This window comes from Cyrtonyx montezumae, unplaced genomic scaffold (genome assembly GCF_038088225.1).
Source record: "Cyrtonyx montezumae isolate F1298 unplaced genomic scaffold, pur_monq_1.0 scaffold_10, whole genome shotgun sequence".
Classification (NCBI taxonomy): Eukaryota; Metazoa; Chordata; class Aves; order Galliformes; family Odontophoridae; genus Cyrtonyx; species Cyrtonyx montezumae.
This window is the reverse complement of record NW_027071826.1, coordinates 36,626,287-36,650,902: the sequence shown is the minus strand read 5'-3', so window position 1 is coordinate 36,650,902 and position 24,616 is coordinate 36,626,287. Positions and strand designations below refer to the sequence as shown.

Sequence of the window (24,616 nt, the reverse complement as noted above, 5' to 3'; positions counted from 1 at the left end):
GTAGCTTGTGCCTTTCTGCCTTGATTTTCTTAAGATGACAATAAATACATAGCAGCTCCCATAGTTCTGTTTTTGCTGTCCTTGCTTATTTTGCTTTCTGAACCCTCAACAAGAGACAAAGCATCTTGTTAAATTAAGATAACTATTTTGGTTGGGAGCTGGGTAGAAAATACACAGTGCTGGGAGGATCAGCAGAAGCAGCAGCCCCCTTTCACCCTGATAACTACTATGAAGGAGAAAGAAACCTGACCTCTGAATTCAAGTGAGTGCACAGTTCCTGGAAATCATTGGCCAGTGACAGTAAGGTAGTGTAGAAGTGTTCCTGCCCTTCAACCAGAACTGCACCCCACAAACTTCCCTGCTGTTTCAGGAAGCAGAGACAGCCCTGTGTGTGTCCAGAGAGTTTTCTCAGACATTTCCATAAGAACAGAACTGATGCGACTAGGAATTGTGTGCTTAATTCTAGTAAGAGATGAGAGTGAGCTGAGCAGTGTTCCCATGCTTGCCTTTTCCTGTATCCTGTGCTTCCACATAGTATCTGTTTATTCAACACAATCTAGAAAATGTAAACAGTTAGTTTAAAATTAGATAGAAAACCTCGAGGGGACTGAAGAAATAGAAACGCTGTAGATGGTTGGGCTTATAATATATGCTCATTTTATTAAGGGAGGCACAAAGATGAAGGCAGTGGGTTGTTTTTCACTAAGCGTGTGTGAATAATGTGATGAAGTGAGATGAGCATGATGTTCCTCTTGCTAGCAGTTTGCAGACTGCTCACTCTGGTATGCCACAAAACCAGCTATTTTCAGCTGAGAGGATAGTTGTGCACTGACCATGTGGTTTGTGAATACTTCTGTCCTGTGCTGGCTAGTCCCCAGCTAACAGCTAGGCTCTGTATCATTGTCATTTCTTGACTGATGCTTCATCTCCTTGGGGAAAGGGGCAGTAGTTCTCCACAGTAAAGTGTGGGGAAGAGGACTGCAGTACACAGCTTAAGACTTCTAGAGGACACAGCATTTATTACAGGGAATAAACTAACTGAAGCTCCCTGTCACTCAGCAACTCTAATTCCAATCTACTACACTGGTCACAAAGACCTTGTCAGCTATAACTGTAAATTCATAAGAAGAGCAACCCAAATGTAATTTCTAAACTGAGTATACATGGAAGTCACTGACTCTGGAAAGAGTAAGCAACCTGCCGGGCTGGAGCTGTAGTTAACAAGGGAAGCAAACACGTCCCCTTGGAACTCCCTTCGGATCTCCTCTCACCCTGCCCCACAAATGCAATGGCATGTTAGTAGCGGGGAAGCAGTAAATAATTGTATTCCACTCTGGGCTCCAAGCTGCAGCAATCAGACCTCTGGGAATTCTGACTTCTCCTCCAGCTCAGCCGAAAGAATTACAGCAGCAGACTTGAGGGGGTTCCGCTTCATATCGCAGCTCCCTCGCCTCCCTAATTACTTCCATGTGTATTTGTGCAAGGCTGCACGTTGTCGGGGGTCTGCAGGTGGCACAGTGACCTTTGGGCTATAGGTGGGTTTCCACGCTTCACCATATGTTGCACGAATGAGCCAAGCAGTCAGAAGGCAATTGTAAGCACACAGGGCCAGGTTTTCTTTCTCTGTGCAGTGACTGATGGATTCTGTTTTTCTGCCCTCGCTTCTCCCTTTATGCTTTCTCCAGCTGTGACAGAAGGAGGAATTTCTGGCCTTAGATTATAATGTTTAATTAAAGAGAAAACTTTCATGCAAAGATAGCTTGTTTCCTCAGCTTTGATGTTGGTGCCTGTGGGAAATAGATGAGTTGGAAGAGCATGCTGGGTAACAAAATGTAAATGAGCAACTTCACGCATCCTCCCGAGTTGTTCAGATCTCAGAATCAGTAGAACCAGATCCACACATTTTCTGAGTGAATTCTATTGCACTCAGTGCTGATTGTAGTTTCCTGCAGCTCCTTCAGAAGGCCTTCACAAAGGGGTGTTGGAGTCTGTTCTGCCCTGCAGGGAGGCTGTGCAGGGCAAAAGAAGGCAGCAGTGGGTGTGCAGCCTGCTCATCAGTGAGCCCGGGGAGCACCCAGCACTGCTGTGAGCCTGGGGCTCAGCAACAATCTCTTGCATTTGACTAATGGCTCTTTGAGTGTGGTTTGGTCATGCGATGGAATATTCCCCCTTCATTTCTGCCTTTCATCTTCTTAAACTTTTGGCAGGAAAAAAAACCTGATTCCTGCTTCTGGTAAACCATATCACCCCCCTGTTAGGTCTGTGTGAATCCTGCTTCCTGCCTTCACTGGCTTTGAATCTCCCTGCAATGTCTGCAAGCCCTGTCATTTGCTTGCCTGTTTTCTGCTACTGGGTAGTCATGGAGAGGTTTCAGGAGATGGCCCTCCCCTATGGCTCAGTGGGCATGGCCATGGAAGGCAGCTCAGGTGTCCTGCTGTCTGAATGTCATTTGGAAGAAGCCTAAGAGAATAGGTTGTGTTAGGAACAGCTGATTTTACATGGCCAGCGGCCTCTGGAGGAATTCCAGACATGGGCCTGTGGTGTCTCTGATGATAAGTGTAGGTGCAGTACGCATGGCTGTGAGGATCTGCCAGCAAGATGCCTTCCATCTCATCATAGCTGTTTGTCCTTTGGGCAAGACAGGTAGGGAATTCTGCTTTGATGTGGGACTTCTTAGAAGCATGCACCCTATGGCTGCTATACCTGAGCAGTGTGTCCCATAAATCACAGCACTGACAACTTTAGCAGGGGAAATGCTTCCTACATCTTCATGTCCAGGGTGGCTGAAGTGATTTAGAGCCTCCCATACAGAATGACATGGTCTCTGCAGAGTGATTCACAGAATTGCTTCAGCTGTGTGGTTTGTGATGGTACTGTGCACCACTGTGTGGGGGGGCAGATGTTACGGGTTGAGCTTAGGGACACTGTTTAGTAGGCATGATGGCAGCTGGACTAGATGATCTCAGTGGTCCTTTCCAACCTTAATGATTCTATGATTCCGAGCTCACACAAGCTTTCTTCCCTAGGATTTCAGCTGAGGCACTTTCCCTAAGGTCTTAAACAGTGGGAAAGTCAGGAAAGTGGCCCAAAGAGCATCAGCAAGTGGTATAACTGTGTGACAGAGCCCTTGGCCAGCAGCACTCTGTTTTGCAGGAGCAGGTTCCCTGCTCACCTTGCAAGCCATCTGGGATCCTGGCTGTTCCCTGACTATGTTTGTGGGTAGGCTGTGTCAGAGGGGATGTGCTGAGTGGATTAGGGCTGTTTCAATCCATTTGTTTTCAAATATGCTCTGTTTGGTTTGGGCCATGTGGGGTTTGTTTGATAAAGGAAGAACCATCCTAATTGAATTCGCTGGGTCAATGGCAGTTCAACCCGGGGGGGAGGGCAAGTGCTCTGTCAGGGACCCACTATCAGGCAGGAAGCTGCAAGAGCTTGGCCTTTCATCCTGGTAGAATCCAGGGGTCAAGTCTCCCAGCAGGCCTCAAACCACAGAGGGGTGCCCACTACCTGGGAAACTCCCAGCTCTGTCATGGGTTTCACCTGATGCAAGAGGACGATGTAAGCTTGGATCCTACAGCTGGGCCTGATTATTGGTGGAGAGTGAGAGGCCCAAGGGAGCTGAGGAAATCCACTTAACTGTTTTATGCCTGTCCTTTCTGTGTGCAAATCTTATCCAAAGGGGTCCAGTGAGCATCAGCTGCCCCAAAGGCTTCCCTGACCCAATAGCTCTGCGGTGCTGTGTTGGCTGTGAGGTTTGTGAGCTAAGGGAAAGGGAAACACAGGCAAACAGGGAAGGTATGAAGCAAATGACTGTCTGTATCACAGAGTGGAGATGGGACCACTATGACTAGAAGCAAGAAGTGATGCAAATTACTGTAAAAGACAGAACAAACAAAAAAAAATAACAACCAAACCATAATTGAGAAGAGGATCTTTCATTTATCTGCTGAAAATTGCCACAGGCTATGTTGAAGGGCAAAATCTATAGCTCTGTGTCTGTGTCCTAGTGGGGAATATTCCATCTGCCCCAGTAACCTCTCTTAATGATCTCCACTGGCTCCAGGGAAGGCTGGCAGTGCACACTGAGCACAGCGCTGTCTGATGTGATTGCCCTACAAATGGGCAGTGAGCACAGGAGCAGCAGGAGTCCCTAATTACTTCCACAGAACATAAATTCGTGATGGCTTTGACAGCTCCTGGAGTTGAGAGCGGCATCCCACTGCCTGACGCACCTCATGTCAGAGAACAGCTGGCTGAAATCCCACCTCCATCAGCAATACCACCACTGCTCTGGGAGGAAGGGGAGAAGTGGGAATGCACCAACAGTCTGACAGTTATTGGAGAAATTGCCTATTAGCTACAGTGGAACTGGCCTTACAGATCCTGGAGGTGTAATGCTACCTCAATTTCAATGAATAGCTGTACCTTTCTTCCTTGGCCCATGATTCTTGTTTTGTATGTAATATTTCTGCTGAGGACATGGTCTAACATGTGCAGAGAGAGTGTCTTGTTTTTGTGAAGTCACACTGGAATATGAAGGTGTTGGTCACCCATTCACTGGAGACTCGTCCTCATTAAAGTGGTGAATTCAATTAATGCTCAGGACAAATCCTGGAAGATAAGTCATGAATATGTACTCCTTTTCCTCTTCCATAATTACCCTTTATAGTGATCCTGCTAGAGGAAGCAAGCTTTAATGAATGTGCCTGATTGATGAGGAAACCCATTGTGAGTGGAAAAAGAACAGTTCCTCCTGCCTACTCTGGAAGCCACTTGGCCTTCCTGTTGTACATGGCCATGTTCCAGTGCAAATCCACAGGTAGGGATAAACTGCTTTGTGTAGGTTTGTCTTGGTTTCAAGTGATATGTTATGATAAAGCATTTTGATCTCCTGATGCTGTTGGCAAGGTGTTGTTGAGGCACAGTGTCGTCTACTCTCTGGATACAGACAGCAGTACTCATGTTGTCCAAGTATGTAACTGGTTGGTTGTTTTCTTCCTGCAGAAATACAGTATCGGTAATCTGACTGACAAAATTTAACTAAGCCTTGGAGTTCGTGCAGCCTCTTGAATATGCATCTAAATCTCACAGTTTGGATGTATCTCTAATGTAGCAGAGTTACTTTTAGTCTTTATTGAAATGCAGTTTCCTTTGGATGAATCACGGTAGATTGGCAAAACAGTGTTAAATGACACTCTGGCAGGAAGTAAAGAGGATAATATTTCGCTGAAGGAAAATTGCAGGAAGTCAGTAGAATGTCTGTTATCTTAGCTGGAGCTGGCATTTGGCCTGCTTACTAAAGATAACACCTTTCTTTTCCTCCAAGTCTTGTCACTTGCTGCTTTATGACCAAGTGTCTTGATTTACCTCTCACTCAGAACACCTCCAGCCACAGGGCATCACTGGAGCCCAGGAGTGACTTAGGGCTTCTCAACAGCATAGACAAGGTTGAATCTTTCAGCCTTCGAGATGAGAGACTGGGGCAAGACTGCTTTTTCCTCAGACAAGGAAAGAGTAAGAGAAGGGGATAAAGCTGTAATTGAAGGCTGAAGGGGAGAGGGCTGAGAGACTTCAGCTGCTGCTTCCAGACACCTGATTGCTCAGGTAAGTGAGGGCTCCATGTGTTTGGAATTACCTCGGGTTCTGCACCGCAGCTGTAGGCACAGCCTCTCTGAAGTGCCAGCAGGGACTGAAGAAGCAGCACGCTGTCCCTAGGATGACTGTTGTCATAGCAGCTGTTTTCCTTGTCATTGTGACTGGCATCACATTGATGCTGGGAATCCTCATCTGGAGTGAAAGAACAAAATGACATTTGAGTCACAAGAGATTGTTGAGATCTAGATTTATTTTCCAAGGCCTAGGAGCTAGAAACTGCTTAGTTTCCAGGACTGGAAGGGACTGCCTCCCTGAGAAAAGGTGTGTACGCAATGTGCTCTGTGATCACTTCTGTTTGATTTTTTTTTTTCTTTTTTAATCAGGAATAGGAGTTTTAGAAACTGCTGACTCTGGAGGTGTATTTTGTTCAGTAGGACAGGCATGGTGCAACTCACACTAAGAAATACCACTCTTGCTTCACGATGGGCTGATGGAGTTACTGGGGAAAGTTACTGTAAAGGGACATGAATTTGCTCTGCAGTCTGTAAAGCAAAAAGGTTCTCTCTCCAGCTGATGCTCTCATAAATCAATCTCTGACGGGATCCCTGCTGACTCTGACAGGCTGTGGCAAGAGCTTACAACTTCTCTTGGTGGAAGGAGAAGTTTCCACATCTCTATCACAAACACATCCTGTGACCTTGATAGCAGCTCATTCAGGCCGTTGATTTCAAAGAGCTCAGATGTGGATATTTTGCTGCTTTGGCATTTTTGCTCACACTCCTCTATTGAACTCTTTCACTAATTTCCTTGAACTTTTTTCTTTCTGTTGCCAGAATGTCATGTGTGCTTCTGGGAGGCATTCCAACTTGCAGAAGTGGGTCACTCCTCACATGGACACATATGCAGACTGTTGCAGACGCCCAGGCTGTCGGCATAGCACTCAGGGGACCTGGGAAGTGAGATCCCAGCCTGTTGCTTTCAGAGATTCTTAGTGCTGCCGATCTGCATTAACTCATATGTTTGTTCTCTCTGTCAGTCTACAAAAAGGGATTTTGTAATGATTGCCCAACTAAAGATGAATTATTAATTTCAGATGCTGAAGGAGATTTGTGTCAGAGCCCAGCTTTGGCTGGGTGACTTACACAGAGCTTAAAAGCATCTAGCTCATCTTCCCACCTCATTCTGTATTCTGTGCCATTTCTTTCACTACCTCAGGGCAGAATGTTTCAGAAAGTTGGAGTGGGAATATTTTTATTCATCCTGTTACATGAAGTTAATCTCGTGTAGCAAAGCAGCTGTGTAATGTTTTGTATTAAATCTTGTGTCTTCCCTTGGGTGTGATTAAAATTCAGGTGAAGGGTTTTTTTAATTTTATTTTTATTTCCCCACTTCCAAAGTTCTCAAGGGGCCATTAGGCTTCATTCTTAATTGCTTACCATCCCCTTGCCTCTGCAGATCTTGCTGCACACCTAACTGCACTGCTCTGACTGATGGAGGGTGAAGGCTCTTTAGTGGCTCATGCATACTGTGTGTGTTAGTGAAGCCATTTCTGGCTCAGGTATGGGACGGCTGCTCCCTGGCACATTGAACAAAGCCTTGCTTGGCAAGTTCTGTACTTGCCTGATTACAGCCCTGGAACATCACGGATCCCAGTTGGAAGGAGACCAGCTGCTCTATCAATACCCTGGCCTTCACAAAAGTATTGCTTCATTTCAGTGGCTGTTTCCAAGGAAGCAAGAGTTTCTGCTCTCAGCCTTTCTTACATGCTATTACTTCAGCTCGAGACGGGGTAGTCACCCCTGCTCTCTCAGGTTAAACAGAGAAACCCCTTGTTTCTGTCACTGACCTTTCTTTCCCTGCTCAGTATCCACTTTGTGTCCTTCCCTATGGAATCCAAATCAGGTCACCTTGAAGAATGCAGTGAGAGACCTAGCAAAGAGTGATAGAGAAGATATCATGGGAGACATGAAGGAAAAGGGAGAATTAATGGAAGTGCTACAGAAAATTCAATGCTTCTTGAGACAGTAAAAGAGCACAAAGACAAGGAGATGAAAGCAGAACAGAGATAGTGAGTATGGAGTGAGAAGGAGAGAGGAAATTACAAACTATTGCAAACCACACAGAAAAAGCAGACCTAGGGGCCTGCACTGCTTTTTTCCCTCTTCACCTCTACTAGAAAAATTGCTACTGCCTTAAAAGCAGTGCTGCAGAAAGAGTTCATGCCAGCCCCTGTTTGACTCTAAACTCCTGAGTCTCAACTCAGCTGACTCAGTCTCAACTTCATTTCATTTCAGAAAGTCCAGCTAATATTTTCTTACTGTGATTTTAACTTTCACAGCTTCTTTTGCAATTCGTTATCACAGACAACATCACAAGTTTCAAACCACGGCATGAAAGGTCACTGAGAGGGGCTGGTTATGAGAGGGAGGAGCAGGAAGCATCAGAGCCTCTTGCCAGGCTTGTTTCAAGGGTATGCTGAATTCAACTCCTAGTGGTCTGGAAGAATATATTAGGGGTATTTGAGAACAGAATCTGCATAACCTGTGTTCTGAATCCTTCTCTGTGGGTAGTTCAGAAAAACAGGAAACAAGGAGAAGCATTTTTTTTCCCCTTGCTGTATAAGCTTTTGCAATGTGTGTACAATAAGTTAACACCAGTAGGTAGCTAGGGGCTACTTAGAGAATGTGTCCTTGACATTTTTCTTTCATTTAAATCAGTTTAGTTAAACCAGGGGTAAAGTTGGCTCCAACCTTCAATAAATCTAGTTATCTCTCCCTGATAGGAAACAGCAGCCGGTAACTTACAATGTTGTTTAGAATATTCACAGTATGAATCAATCAGATAAGGGGCTTGCGTAGTTCCAACCCATGTTCCACATTGGCCTACAGTTGATATTTTAGTTGTAAAATGACAGTATTTGTTAAATGGTCATTCCGATCAATGAGTATTCACCCAATGGATACTCCAATTCTTTGCCAATTGTCAGGCAAATAAACTTTGTCTCAAATGTCTCAAATAGCTGAGAGGTGTGATCCTGTACTCTGACTACAAGTTAGGAGCTATGAATTTGAATCTTGCTGCCCTTTTGGGGAAATCACCACTCATCCCTGACTTTACAAGTGAGGACAAATAAATAAGGGTAGGCTAAGTAATTAGTGCCTGCTGAAGAATTCATGAGGACTGCTCATTTTATTACTCTGCTTTTAAAAATAACTCAACCTAGCCCAAAGACACCATCAGTCCCACTGCACAATGGCCAACAGTCATTCTGTACAGTCCTGAGTGCTTATCCCTGTGTTCAGGCACTGGACAGTCCAACGCTCTGTATTTAATAAAGTTCTATTTTATGTGACACCAGGACAACCTTTAGGTCCTATCTTGCCAACAGTCATTATTTCAGCAGCCTCACAATGAACTCAGTGGTCCCAAGAATGCTAACTTCTGCAGAACGAGGACTGGTTTTGTTCTAGGGCACCACTCACTAAGGCGGTTGTCAGGATGGCTGATTCAGGGTTCAGATGACATGTTACTTTGCTTTTACCTTAAACACGTTACATGTGCTTCAGAAGGACGTGCCTGGACAGAACCAGCTCATGTGTTTGAGGGGAGCTCTCAGTACTTTTCTGGCCGGGGATCCCTTTGTGCACAGAGACAGTAAGATCCATTGCTTCAGATGGCTCTCTGGAGGGAGTCATTTGGGGAGAGGGAAGCTGTGAAATAGTTTGATGAATGGCATCAATTTACATCCCTCAGGAGGATTCCATATGTTTTTAGCAGATGTTTAACAAGTTACAGCAACACAACTGGCTGTGTTGAAACAAATTGCAGTGACCATCTCACTGTTGTCAGAAGTGAAGTTTTCAACACCTCCATCTGCCCCTTGGCAGTTACTGCTTTCTTCTGTAGATATCTGTGAACTACATCCCTTATATTAGTCAGAAAAAGCATGAAGAACCCTAACTGTTCAATAAAGCATTATTTAATTGGAACATCTCTGGAACAATATACCCTGAAGCTATATTTGTTAGCTTTTTTTTTTTTTAATAAGGAAAAAGGTGCTTTGTGAGGTCTTATAGAAACAAAAATAGCTTCAGTATTTTAATGTCAGCTGGACTTTTAAAAGCGCATTTGAGCCTCTTCCCTTAGCGTTAGAAGAGAAATGCAAATGCCAAGAAGAGTCAAAACATTTCAGGATAGATGTTTGGATGAGTAAGGCATTTATCTGGGATCCAGGATCTCCTTGTTCACGTCCTGGAGCTGCTAAAGACCTCCAGTAATTCATTCATTCTTTGTGCATCACTGTCCTGTTTGTACATAGGGATAGCTGTTGTTCTGTCGTTGTCTCCTCAGGGCAAAGGGACCATCTGGTATAACAGAGTCCTCCATGTGGCTTGTCCTTAATGAGTGAAAACAACTAAAAAGGTTGTGGGGAAACAAATTTTGTTTACTTGTCAAGTTCAAGGAGTACAGAAAAAGATCAGCTGCAAGTTTCATAGGAAATAAGGAAGTTGAGAACTTTTTCAAAAGAAGAGCAGTTGAAAATCATAGGTTTTGGCAAAAGTTCCATTTTAGGAAACTTAAAAAAAAAGTCTATATCTGTGTGTGCTTGGTTTTTTTTTTCAGTTCAGTAATATGCAGCTGTACCTGTTTCTATCAGTAGAAATGGCTGTTGTCTTGAATACGTTGTTTTCCTTAAAAGTATCTTTTCAGGAATGGAAATTAAACTTAATATAAAGAATTCTCTTGGTTCAGAATGTTATGGGCAGGGTCCAAAGGTTCATTTACTTGATGCTCTGTGGGTTTTAGGGGCTGCTGAAAGTCCTTCTGTATGATCTTGCTATTTCAAAGTGACAAAGAAGGACAGGGGTTAGCAGAATGATGTCTACCTATTTATGTATGTCAGTGCACATTAAGCTTAATGGACTGGATCATCTTATGGAGAGCATATATTTTGCCCTAGGAGCCAGTGTCCTATGTTGTAGTGCATGGGTTACCGTGGGCCGTGTACAGAAGAGGGTTACAGGTAGAACTGTGATGCAGAATGCTTTTCCCTCCAGAAAAACATACGTAAGTGTTAACGGGATTGAGAAAATATGAAAACAAGATTGGGAAAAGACAGGTCTTTAAATGAATAGCGAAAAAACAACTTAATTCTTCATTTTCAGAAATTCCATGCTAAGCTGCTTGAGGGCTTGATAGTTCTTTCTCCAGAATACTAACTGTTGGTTGGCTTAAGAAGATTGGGAAATAAAGATATTGACAAAGAAACTAAATCATAGGCATTGTAGCTTCAGTTTTTCCAGCTGAGCCTGGGAAAGAAAATCTGGGTTGAAACATACTCTGGCAAGGTTTTAATTACAATTGTAATGATGAAGCTTGCACAGACCTCTTGCTACCAGCACAGCGTCCGCCCGCTCCTGCTGCTCTCCCAGGCTGGCAGAGGGCCCCGGGATGCAGCGTGACAGCAGATGACAGCAGCCTGATCTGCGGGGCTTCAATCGGCACACGAGTGCCTGACATTTGGAAAAGTATGCTTGCTTACTTGGGTGCCCTTATCTTGGAGCAGGTGATCAGCCTTGGACAGTCTGTTTCTCTTCTTAAGCTCTCTGGGGCTGAGATTTTGCTTTGGGCTCTTGGAAGGGCCATTTGGTCTTGTGGCAGAGTTAATACTACGCGATTTCTGCTGAGCACAGATTGCTCCTGGAATGTGCCACAGATATCTGGAAATAGACTGACGTTTGAGTTCCAGCAGGCAGATGCCAGCAGCTCCTTATGCCCATGTGCTTGGGCATGGAGCTGGCTGGGGGCAGGCCAGCCCTGGGGACCCCAGCCAAGCCGGGTGTGGCCCGATTGCTGCTTTATGGCAATTCCAGACATTAGGAGAAGCACTGAGAGAAAACAGTAGGGAAAGAAAGGGAGCAGTCTGCAGGCAGTGGAAGTGGGAGGGAAGGCTGGGAGGACAGGAAAGGAAGCAGAAGGGAAATGGTGCAGGCATGAAGCACAGGCAGGAAAGGGTTTGCAAGCACCAGGTTAGCTGTTTCCAGTTCAATTCAATGCCCGCAATATCCACACAGTCACACCAGCCAGCATTCTGCCCCAATTTCTTTATGGCTTCCCAACACAGCAGCCTGAAAACTTGTATCTATCAAATATGACAGGAGATGTAACTGGTATTATACAAGGTTGGTGCTATGTGTTCAATCCACAGCAGACATGCAAAATCTTTTAAATGCAATGACAAATGTAAACCCCAGCTTTAAATGCAAAACTCAGCTCAGTGCGCCAGAATTCACAAAGGGTCTCCTTCATGGCAGTGAAAGCACGATCAGCTCGGGAAGCTCGTTCTCAGCTATGGCCCCTTAAATTGCACAGTTGAGCATGTAAGAGGGCTATTGTGTCGAAGCGAGCATGTGGAAGATGGAAAGCCAGGGTCACATCTAGTTGACTTCTGTTCATTTACAAAACTGTTTCATAGAATCAGGATGGAAAACAGAAAACACACATAATCCTTTGGATACATTGCTCAGTGCATTTTTCCAAAACAGTTTTAGAATAATGATGTCAATGGAGTATGGGGGGGTTGCTGGAAAAATGCAAGGGTTCCCCCAAGGAGGAAGGAATCTTGTCTATAGGGTGGAGCTGTTTAATGCTGTGGTGTTTTGGGTAGGACTGAGGCTACCTGGTTCCCTAGGAACCTGCTGCATGAGACTAGTGTGCGAGGCCATTACACAGGACAGGACTGAGGCTTTTCCCATCTTATTCACTGTACACAGCAGAACTGCCTGGCACAGGGGTCTTGCAGCTCTGCTAGGCGTGGGCATGGTCTCTCCCCAAAGAAGCCCTGAGATGCTCATGGAGTGACAAGCTGGAAAGCTGCACACTGAGCCCTGTGCACGGGAATCAGATGAAGAACCAGGCTATTACCTCATGTCACACTGTGCCTAATAAAGACATGTAAATCCCCAGCACTGCCTCAAAGACCGAGCTGAGGTAAGCTCGTGCTGTGACACAAATAAATGAATAGTGAAATGGCAATGGAAAACATGGCCCAAACATTGTAAGAAAATATCAGGCCTTTGAGTGATTGCCTGTCTTAAGCTGCAATGGACTGTAACAAAACATACTTTACAAATATGATCTGGTTGTGTAATCTAGTTTTGCTATTACACAGAAATGGATTTGGGGGCGATAAATGTTAGATTCTGTGTGTATCTCCCTATTTTTATTATCACGTTAGGAAAAAAAAACAAAAACCAAAACCAACACCAGCAAATATTTGCACCTGGGGAGCCCTGTATCTCTTCATTATCCCATATACAAGGCATTAGTGGAGATGATTGGGCAGAGATGCTGATGAAGAGATCTTTTTGCCTTTGCACCACACTTTTAGAAATTGGCATTGTTTCTTGCTCTACTAAGCTGGCAGGACCCAGATCCACATGCCCATCTTGTTGAGCATAGGAGCAAGGGCTTCTTGGCTGGATGTGTGGCCCTGCAAGACTGCAAATCCTTTAACGTCAGTTCTGTTATTGTATGTGAGTGCAATGGCCACTTTAGCAGCTCCCTTGCTCCCAAGTATTGATCGTTATTCAGAATAATGGTGTTACTTCTACATGCTTCTTCCTCTCTCTGTTTCATTCTCACCAATGCAGCCAGTTCTTCTGTGACCCCATGAAGTGCTGTTTCCCAGGAGGACGGGTTACAGGTCTTATGAGGAGCAGCTGAGGGAACTGGGATTATTTAGTCTGGAGAAGAGGAGGCTCAGGGGAGATCTCATTGCTCTCTGTAACTGCCTGAGAGGAGGTTGTAGTGAGGTGGGGGTTGGCGTCTTCACCCTGGTAACAGCAATAGGACAGGAGGTAATGGTCTCAACTTGTACCAGGGGAGGTTCAGAGTGGGTGTAAGGAAAAATTTCTTCTCAGAAAGAATGGTGAGGCTGGAACAGGATGCACAGGGAGGCGGTGAAGTCACTGACCATGGAGATGTTCCAGAAGCACGTGGATGGGGCACTGAGGGATGTGGTTAGTGGGGATGGTGGAGATGTGCTGTCGGTTGGACCGGGTGATCTTAGTGGTCTTTTCCAACCTTAGTGATTTTATGATTCTAAGTCACTTAGGTTGGAAAAGGCCCCTACAAATCCCCTGTGGATTCCATGTGGGATCCTGTTGAACTCAGGATAGCCCTTCTGCGTGCAAGAGCCAGGGATGGTCTCTCCCAGGCAGTTATCTGTTTTCCTGAAGTCTGTAGTTACGGCACTGGATTGAATTTGCTCACCAGGCTCGGAAGTTGCTGGCACGCACACAGAGCACAACTGCACTGCCTGACTTCCTTAGGAAACCAGGCTTAAAAGAGCTGCTTTCCTGTGTCACAAACACGGGCTCTCTTTGCCTCGCTGCGCGCTTTTGGAAGGTTTGCCGGGGTGCCGCGGTGCCACTCCCACGTGTTTTTGGCAGATCTCCGCGCGCGTTTCAGGAGCTCTCCGTAAGTCCCAGGTCTGCAAACCTCCCATCCATCTCTCAGTTCCGCGAACGCGGGACTTCGGGGTGCCCCGGGCGCTCCGCGGGGTGGGCATCGGGGCGCGGCCAGGCGGCGGGGCTGGCCTGGGGGCGGAGAGCAGGGCACGGCCGGAGGTGGAGCCGGCTGCGCTGGCGGCTCGGGCGCTCCGTGGCTCCGGGCACGGGGTGCGTACGGCAGCGGGAGCGCAGCGCAGCCGCCGAGAGCCGCCCCCCGGCACTATCTCGGCCGGGCTCCGGGAGCCTCTGCCGGCAGGTAAAGGACCGAGGCTCGCTCTGGGGCGCGCTGCCCGCCCTGCCCGGAGACCCGTGGTGCCCGCCGGGGTACCGGCTCCGCAGCGCCCGGGGCGCGGGGAGGTGGCTCGGGAGGCGCGGGGAGGGTGGGATGCCGGGGCTGGAGGCTCCGAGCGGCGGCTCCGCGGCCCCCGCCCTCAACATCTCGGTGTTTCCGAGCCCCGTCGCCGCAAAAACAGCGGGAGGGTTCGCTGAGTGCCGTGCCTCGCTGGTGCTGCGGGTGCGCGGCCGCTCCTGGAGCCGGGCTGAGGGAGGGGTGAGAGTTGGCGGTGGGAGTGCGTCTTTCGCCGTTGATGTGCGGACCGCTGTCCGTCCCCGCTGCCTGGTAGGGATTTAGGACGGCAGCAGCGCGTTGATGAGCTGCCGCCCTGCTGGGATGGGTGGGTGTTATAAGCCGTGCATCCGGCACCTGGAGTCTGAACCTAACTTTTGCCTTCAGATGTTGTAGTAAACGAGTAGGCAGCATTCTCTGTGCATTGAGCTCTTTGGTAAGTGTAATTCATTTTTTCCTAATGTTTATTTTTTCGTCAATTAGTAAGATCTGCATGCTTGCTGCTTGTATTTCTGTAATAACAGAGAATTTGGATGCAATTAATAGACCGTAGGCACACATTCCCTGGAACAGCCAGTGGCTACCAGCACTGGTTGGGCAGGAGCGTGCTGGGGATGGCTGCGTGCCCAGCTGGCTGCGCTCTGTTCTGAGCACCGGCTCGCCCTGGGTTTTTACTAGTGAGTAAAAAGCGTGTGCTCTTATTGTAGAGTTGTCTCAGTTCTACGGGATATGCTGAAGTGCTTCGTGGGCTCCACCAGTGAAGTGGTGTTCAGTGCTTCTATAAAGAGCAGCAGTTGTTTAGTCTCAAAAGTATAATAGCCAAGAGCAAATGATAGGAATGTTGTTGGAAGACCTAGGTGAGCGCTTTCTTTTTCATAGTTTGGGAAGAATTTGTCAAGTGTAGGCTGTGCAGTGATGGATGTGCTTCTTTGCCGCCTGCTGTCTCTGCAATACTTGTGCCGTGCGCTCAGAGGGTTCAGCAGGCTGACCCTCCTGGGAAGGCAGTTAATATTTCATGTTTGTTGTGGCTGAAGAGCTGCTTTTGTTGGCACTGGCTGAAGCACCAAGCAGTGCTGTCGCCCTGAATGCAAGGGACGGGGGTGAAGAGGGACAAGGAAGAGCTCTAACTTCTCTGAGGTAGCCCAGCCTGCCCCATCATCGAGAGAAGACTTCTATTTCACACAGATTAATTAGTTGGTGGAGTTGTGTCTAACCCCAGAAGAGACACAGGTGAACTGGGACGAGGGAGGGACAACATGTCAGTGTGCACCTGGGTGGCAGTGCAGGACCAAGCCCCGGGTGGGAGCCTGGCCCTGGGGCTGATGCCAATGGGAGGGCTGCATGCCATGCTGGCTCCCCGTACCCTGTACAGCTGCTCACCCCACAGGTGCGGGCAAGCCAGCCAGCTTTGGGGCTGCCTTCACTCCTAAGACAGGAATGCGATATTTCCTTTGTAAATCATGGGGAAATCCCTTTATTCTCCCCGGGGTTTGAGGATATGGCGTGCTGGAAAGAGCACTGGACTGTTGTTTCCAGGCTTGCCTAAGAAGTTAGAGTGGAGCCCAGCAACTTTATCTCCCCTCCCATGCTGGACGCCGGGAGGAGGCTGAGGTGTGTTTTTTCCTTTTTTTCCTCACAAAGAGGAGCGGAGATGTGGGTGTTTGCATCTCAGCTGATGGCAACACATGGCTCTGTCCTGGTGTGATCTCACATTTGGCTGCTCTCACGTGCATTATACTTCTTAGGGTGGGGCTGGGCAGAAGGAAAACAGGAATGGCTGTGTGCGTATGAAAATGCTGATCTACCCTTAATTCTTTTGCCAAGTTGTCTGTATGCTGTTTAATTCAAATGATTTCATACACACAGCATTGCAGGTCTGTTGTTAAAAGGCAGAAACAATTGCTGTAACCAGGAATAACACTGTAGTTCATAAAACATGAGTAACATCTGTCACCGTGACTCCAATTTGTTTCTCTGTTTGTGGAATAACTGAGGTGACAGCTCGGGCAGCCCCGGTTTAATGCCCTGTGCTAAACCTTTGCTCCTGCCTCCCACAGCTCGCTGTGACATAGGATCGATGGATGCAGCTCCTGCTCTGCAGTGGGGAAGCAGGAAGGGCTCTGGACCACCTTGCTGTGTGCAGCAGAACCCCGCTGGGTTTGTTTAGTTTGGGTCCCTGTGAACTGGTCTATCTCATGTGCTTGCTACTTGCAGTGTGACCGACCTGGAGGGGTCTGATGCTTTGGGGTCAAACTCACGAGGTGTCTGCTGCTGTAGGGATAGTGTTTTCTCTCCTAGCACCTTCTATCTCCCCTTAATCTATCCCAGGTTGAATACTGTAGTCAGTTGAAGCAGAGCCATTTCATGCTTTGATGTGTGTTTATTGGCTCTAGCTTCTCGTTCTCATGCTGATTTTTTTCCCCTTTAAATTATCTCTCTCTCTTCCCACCCCAGCTCCCCCAAACAAAATAACTAGAGCAGAGGAGGAGAAAAGTGAATGAACTGTTGTTGATTTTTGTGAATGGACTTTCTTGCCTTTCTTGCTGCCTTCTGTAAGATCCTTTCATAATTAAAATATTATGACTATCCTTATGGTAGCCCTTCACTAGTGGCAAAGATCCTAATTTGACGTCAACGCAAAAATACTAGGTTCTGGCATAAGGGCAGATGACATTTCATCAGCTAGTGCATGCCCGTTTTTTTAAACCACAGTGCTAAGACCATATGGGCAGATAATGAATTTAAGCTGATAAACAGCTTACTGATTTGCCCAAATAAAGGACTTTCTTCCTAGAAGACGCGTTTTCCTTCAAAATAAATAATGCAGTTCCTGTGTTTTTATTTAATTATCTCTAATCCTGTCCGCTCTCACCAGGCTGCAGGGAAACAGACACAACTGCTCTGCAAACAGAGGCTATTGGCTTTATGGGGCTGTGGGTCTTAGCTCAGGAAGGACTTGAAACAAGAAGTTTAGATCCCACAAAAAACTGAGGCTCCAGGTACCTAAATAAGCAGATGTTGTGCTCAGGGAGTTCTGTGAGGCAGTGCTTAGTTCTTGACATCTCAAGGATGAGTCATTGCATGAGGTGGCGGTAGGCCCAAGGTCTGCAAGGGAGCTGTAATTAAACCAGATGAGTATCTATAGTTCTCAGTATTCCTTCAAGGCTGCTCTTGTTTGGTGTTTGTTCTACAAGGTAAACCCTACTTATGCTTTTCTTTAAAGAGTCTTTCTGACTAATGTTTGTGTAATTATTTTCCCAAACTTAAATTGGTGCCAGTTAGGTCCATTTTTCTAGCAGTAAAATGAGAGTTGAAAAGTCACTTGCTTTGGGAAGTAGAAAAGTTCAAAACAGTAACTTAAAACCAAGTAGTGTATCAGTGTAGAGAGGGCACAGCCAACCTATTTCTGCCCCAAGATGCATAGCAGTAAGCTATTTGCTTATTCCCTCATGAGCTACTTCTTAGAATAAGGCTGCACAGAAAAATCAGTCCAGATAGCTCTATTGTGTCTCATGATGCTTATTCCTTCTAAAACTTCCTTGAATAAATTGTGACGTTGTCTCCCCTCCCACCACTGGAAATATTGCTGGACTTTCATTATGTTTCCAGTGAAGGGATGTTCAGATGACTAGAGCTTTGTCATCTGATGGTTTCTTCATTGTCTGATCATGTTTCTAACTGATATGACAGCAGAGTTGCCTTCAGCCCTACCATTGTTTAGGGCTACAGTGCTCGTAGAATCATAGAATCACCAAGGTTAGAAGAAGTCTCCAAGATAATCCAGCCAACCATCTGCATACCACCAATATTTTCCCACTAAATCATGTCCCTCAGTACAACATCTAAATGTTTCTTGAACGCCTCCAGGGATGGTGACTCTACCACCTCCCTGGACAGTATGTGCCAGTGCATCTCTGCTCTTTCTGAGAAGAAATGTTTCCTAACATCCAACCTGAATCTCCGCTGGCACGACTTTTGGCCACTCCCTCTAGACTTATTGCTAGTTATGTGGAAGAAGAGGCTCAGTATCTCTCACTCTTGTTCCTTCCCCTACAGCAGCCTGTCTTATTTTCTATTCCCTGCACTCACGGAGTCTTGAGTTTCCAAACTGCTGTATGAATTAACTTGTATCATAGTTCCAAAGGATTCACATAAATTCAGTATCTATCAGATAATCGATGGGACTTTTTACCTCTTGCCATGGGGCACTGAAACATTGTTTAGCTGTTGGTACAGATCACCTTCTGGGAAGGTGCCTATTTCTGCACAGGTTCCTTTGTGACTGTGTAGTCTCTCCATCAAGGATCTCTACAATTAGTTTATCATTAGGGGCTCTTGTCTTTTATGTTTGTTGGTGGTTTGTTTTGCTGTCAGGGTATTCCTCATGCTATATATTTATTCAGACTTAGTCTAAAATGGAAACATGCAGCTGCCTGATAAATAAATAGACAGGTCACTGTGGAAGTACCCATTGTTAAACCCACATGAAGTTCAATTTTTTTGTGCAGTGTATCAACTCAGGAGGAAAGAGAGGATGCTTTAGATGAAGTGCAGTGCTGAAACTGTTGTCCATACCCTCAGTATTACTGGATATGGTTATTAAAGGGGCTGCATGATCTTGTGAATCAGGATGTCGGTCTGGATCTTCTCAGCTTAGCTGCTGACTGTGCTCAGCTAATTTCCCTCTTTCTGTCCTTCTCACTCTCCCAGTTGGTTGAGTACAGCTCTGTTGGAGTGGCCACATCTCCGGGTGCTGTTGTGCTGCCTTGTGGTCTGGAGCTTGCCCCAAGTTGATCCTGGGGAAGCAGTGCATGGAGCATCTTGTTGATCACAAGGAAGTGTAACAGCAACAAGCTGCTAATGTGAAAAGTCATGTAGTACAGAAGAGATAATAATAGCTCTTATATTCTTTCAAACTTCTTGCTTGAGTCATAAACAGCTTTAAATAAATTATATGCCATTCCAAATGCCTGGAAAGCCAAGGGGACAGCTGAGTGGGCGGGGTGTGGGTCCATATGGTGATTTGTTCCCTGTGGTTCAGGAGCAGCCTGGCAGGGGCTGAGGGGCCCTGGGCTGTGTACGGCATGCAGCTTTCCCGCGCTGACTGCTCCAGCTTCGTGCTTCTCATAGGGCTCAGCAATGCAATCGTAGTGCTAGCAGCTTTCCTTCATGGCCCAGTGCCCAATTTGAAGAGGGGCGACTTTGGTCATGCTGCTAGACATACGTATTTATGGCCCTATTTCATCTGTTGAATTGAATCTGTTAGTGTATTTTTAACATTATTGTGGAAACAGTTACTATATTTACTCTGCTAGAAGTTCAGTGTAAGGCAGTCTACAAGGAGGGAGTCTGGTATAATAAAGATTGCACTAGATGGTGGTGTCTATACTTCTTCAGGGAAAAAATGGACCAAATGAGCTGACTGGCATTGTGCCTGTTCTTGAGACAAGGCCCTCACAGGGCACTGAGCTAAAACATGGTGTGCTGGGAAAGCAGCAAGGGGACTTGTTCTTGGCTCACTTGATGGCACATCTCATTTTCTTGGGGAGTGAAGGGACCCAGATCTTCTTGTACTGAGAGCTGATTGGCTGAGCTGGGCTGGCTCAAACCTGCTGGGAATTCCTCACTCAGGGACGTCTCTGGGACTCACAGTACCTTCTCAATGAGCTTCTTCAAGCTCACCGCCAAGTAAATGAGATAGCAACACAGACACTCACCATTTGCAATGAGAGTCACTGTTGTCAATGTTCTTATTTCAGGAAGTGCTTGAAAACGGTGCTTTTTATGTCCTTCTTGGCTGGTAGTAATTGGTGGGGCTTCAGTGGGGTCTACAATGCACATACATGAGAAATAACTGAGAATGAAGGACCGAATGTCTCCAAGCATTCTTGAGAGGGGAGGGCTTTGGATTGGGTGTATTTCTGAATTGCTGGGTGCCCTTTGTTCCTGTTAATGTCAGAGGGGATTGTCAGAGCAGGCACTTATCTTGTGTTGATCAGCAAAGCCTTTGCTTTCTATGGGGACGTGGCTGAAACAGACACGTAATGGGTCTTCTGGAGTTGAACCACACTATTACATACAGATAAGATACAGGAAATGCTGGGATTCTTCTGCAATTAGTTCTGCAAATGCTCAAGGCATGAGGCTGGAAACACCAATAGATCTTTGACCTATGTTTTCCTTCAGCAGCCTGAGAACTGACAATGTAATGCCTTGCTGATGTGTTGCTGACTCTGGGTCAGCAGTCTCAAAAAAATACTTTCCAGACTGGGGAGGATTTGAGCTCAGAGTGGCTCTTCGCCAGGTATGAAGAAAGGATTCTGTTCTTTTAGATGTTTGATGGGTCACATCAGTCATTAGCAATAGCCTGATGAGATTAAGACGGAACAGACTTCCCAAAAGCTGGATGGATGAAGGTCTTTATTGTTTTTCTTTTTTATTTCCTCACTGTGCTGGAAGGAATAGAAGGTTTTGTGCTTTGCATCTCGTGCTTGTATCTTGATACTGCAATGAAGACGGCTTGGCTGTAGAAGTGTTGGTTTAATTTTAAAACATTAATTTTATTTTTTTACACCACTGCAGATATTTCCAAGCCTCAATTTGCAATGGATTTCTGTTATTATTTCTTGAGCATGATGGTAGCGGCTTTGAAGTATTGCATGAGCTTTGGGAAACAAGTGTATTCTCCTTTTCAAGTCCTATCATTGATTTTCATAGAATAATAGAATATCCCTATTTGGAAGAGAACCGTAAGGATCACTGAGTCCATCTCCTCAGAACTTGTGTTCAGAACTGAGCGGTGCAGATGCCAGCACTGCTAGGATCAGCCTGCTGTGAATAAAGCCTCTTCAGCTGGGCAACTTGCATTCCTTCTCTGATCATCTGCTTTGCCAGCTGGGAAAGTGGAGACAGGAGCCTCAGCACACGAGTATGATAGATGTTCTTGTTGACTGATCTTGATAAGGTGGCTGGAACTGTGAAGCTTCGTGGCCTGCAGTTTGGAAGTGTGGAGGTTTAATGTGGTGTAAGCCACCAGCTTGCATCTTTGTTAGGGAAGAGAAGTACCAGCTTAGAGGAATTCTGGAGCAGCAGGGTCAAAGGATTTGTGGGCTGGAAGAACTTACCTAGGATGGAAGATGCAGATGAGAAGTATTCCTCATACAGTCTGAATGGATTTAATTGGAGCTTTGTAAAGCATCTGTCCAGGGCTGGATTTCACCTTTGCACCACAGGGTGATACAGTTGTGTTTCCTTTTGTTGTTTTTTCAGTTCCCCCTTGCTCCACGCTCTTGCTTCTTATGATCAAAGCTCTGCTCTTTAAAGATATGCCAATGCCTTGTAATAGTGCTCAGAAAATCCCCAATGGGGAGCAGTTCTGATTAGATGTTGAGGAATACTTTAATTCTCTATAGACTCCTTACTATTAGGAACATCTTGCTCACAAAAGGTGTGTGGTTTTTTTTTGTTTGTTTTTTTCCTGTCTGTTGCTCTCCTCCAGCTTCCCTCCTCTCCAGACAGTGCACTCATTCTTTATGCTCTCTTGTTGTCTTGTCTTGTATCAACTTGGTTCCTTGGTTCTTGCATTCAGCTCGTTCTTTTATCTTCTCCAGCTCTCACTGAATGCTTAAAAATAATAAATATTAATAATAGAGTCCTTTGAACCAGCAGGCTCTTCGCTGCTTAAGCTCACCTTTTCCTGCTGCTTATCCCCTATTAAAAGTTGCTATAATCCACAGATTGTAACTGTAGTAACTTCTGCCACAGCAGCTGGGTTTGTGACAAATGTAGGATTATAGCTCTGGGTATGGAAGTGGCACTGGGAGCAGATAACCTCAAAGGCACAAAGCTGTTGTTTCACTTGAAATATTCATGGCAATAAAGGAAGAGAAGCCAAAAATCTTAGTGTGGGAATAGAGCTGTCTATCTAAACAGTTCTTTTACAAGTTTCCATGGAGTGTCAGTGACCTATATAGGATAATCCTGTATTGCACATAAAACCCTCCATTTAAAAGGGGAAAAGCATTCTCTTTGAAGAACCTTGCTTAAGAATGCTATACTTTTGGAGGCACTTTCAAGTGGGCTTACAGGAAGCGTCTTAAAACAGCAAGACACATGGAGATACATTTGTGCCATTACTGTGTGTTTTCTTTCAAATCCCTCTCAGTCAGGTTTTCCTCTCCTTACAGCCAAAGAAGGGAAAGCTGCCCTAGCGTGTTGCTCACCTGATGCACAGGCCAGGCTCCAAAGCTTTCCAGCATGCACGTATGTTTACACGCTTCTGGACATCAGCAGTGTTTTTACTCTCAGTTCACCCGCACTGAGGAACAAGTGATGTAAACAGGAATGGAGTGTGTGAGGTTTTTCAACCACGCCTCCTTTCCGCTGTTAAACAATACAGTTAGGAGACTAGAGAAACCTGAAGTGTCAGGACAGGCTTCAGGAAGCCTTGTTTGTTCTTTGGCTTGGGGAAGGTGAGCTGTTCTGAGCAGAGCTGCTGCTGGGCAGGCTGCTTCCCGGCGTGCGTCCTCAGCTGAAACCACATTACTTACTGCCCAGAACTGTGACTGGCTGGGAGATTTTTCAGGGAACAATTTGCCTGCAGAAAAATGCTGATTTATTGAAACCAGTGCTGCTTTGCGGGAAAGGGCTGGTCTCCACTCAGTTCTCCTTGGGTGAATTTCTTGAGTTTGGGAGAGAATTTCTTAGTCAAAACAGGGATGCTGGCCAGGCGTCAGGACGTTTGGGTTTTTCACTTATGTACACAAATCCAAAACGGGGTCCTGAAAGCAGGTTTCTCACATGCCAGATGTGTATGTCCTAACCACAGAACTGGTGCTCCTGCACATGTGTGTTTTTGCATGAGGAGTTCTAAGGTGTAGTTCATAGCTTCATCCCTAAGGGAATGAGAAAAGGAGAGTGTCTGTCCATGAAGCACTTCTGGTGTGTTTTGGCAGGGTCAGGACTTCACAAGTGATTATAGGATGAAAATGCTCTTAAGCCCCTGCCCTCTCTGAGGAGCATTGTTAGAAAACCACCTGAAGCAGCCAAGAAAAACAGAGCTGAGCAGTGCTGATACGTTTGTGCCTGGGCCATTGTTGTTGGGCAGGGTATGAAAAAATAATGCTTAGGGCAAGAGAGGAGCTTCTTGGAAGAAGATGAAACACACTCCTGCTGGTTGATTGCAGCGAGCTCAGCAGAGCCAGAGGTAACATGTGGTGGTAGCAGGAGGCGTCTCTCCTCCAGTTTCCTCCCTCAAATTTAATGGAGAGGAGAGTGGTCTGTTCTTCATACTTTCTTAATCCTCCTTGGAGAGCAAGAAGGCGGCCAGGCTGAGGTCTCTAGGAAGCTAGATGTGTGCTTAACCAGGGCATTTGATCTCTGTGGTTGCTGTTTGCATGACCGAAGCTGCAGGCTGTGGTTGTTCCTGGGCCACTCAGCCACTAGCATCCCGGTGCCTTGCCTGAAGTGTCACTCAGTCCTCATTGTGTGAGAATCTCACTCTGCCTTTTGTTTGTATTTTAATACTAGCACTCAAATAAAATAAAATAAAAAAATAAAAAGGAAAGGTGAGATGTGGCAAAGAAGGGGAAGTTGGTATTTTAAACTTCTTTGCATGAGCAAAGAAAAAAACCACTCCTTTTAAAGGCAGAAGATTCCAAGCTGTTGCTGTGTAGTTGAGGTTTAAATAATGGGAGTTTCCTGTTTCCAAAAGCCAAATGCATCTTCTGGCGGTCTCTGCTGACCTGTTTCTAGAAGACTTTTGTTCACACTGTGGTGGATGAAGAGTCTGAGCTTGCCTTTTTGTTTTTGCTTCTTCCTTCAAGTTGAAGCAGGAGGTGTGAGGTGTGCTCACACCATGAGGAAGTACAGGGCAGCAGATGACCTGAGCAGCTGGCAGACAGAGCCGGATCGGTGTTATTTCTTGGATCTGTCTTCTTAAATTAAATAAGTCTGAGTCTATATTCAACTGAAACATCATCAGTTTTCTGCCTCTTACATATTTTGTTTGCAGTCATTGAAGGAACCTCTAAAGAAGCCTTTAAGAAGCTGATAGCTAAGGTTCCCTAGGTACCCAGGAGGATGAAGATAAGCTGCTGCTTTTCTTCAGAGGCATTGGCTCTGCTCTGAGTGGTGGCTGGTATTTTGGGATGGTCAGCATGCA

At 46.0% G+C, this 24,616-nt stretch overlaps 1 protein-coding gene across 2 annotated transcripts in view; it reads left to right on the top strand.

Moving 5' to 3' along the window:
• Window positions 1–14,827: 14,827 nt before the first annotated feature.
• Window positions 14,828–24,616, top strand: part of TSPAN18 (tetraspanin 18) — a 97,980-nt gene continuing 88,191 nt past the window's right edge. The window contains exon 1 of one of the 2 annotated variants that reach the window (XM_065754964.1): window positions 14,828–14,890. The gene's annotated coding sequence lies outside the window, so the exon portion shown is untranslated. The remainder of the gene's footprint in view (window positions 14,891–24,616) is intronic. The other variant, XM_065754961.1, reaches the window with a different exon arrangement.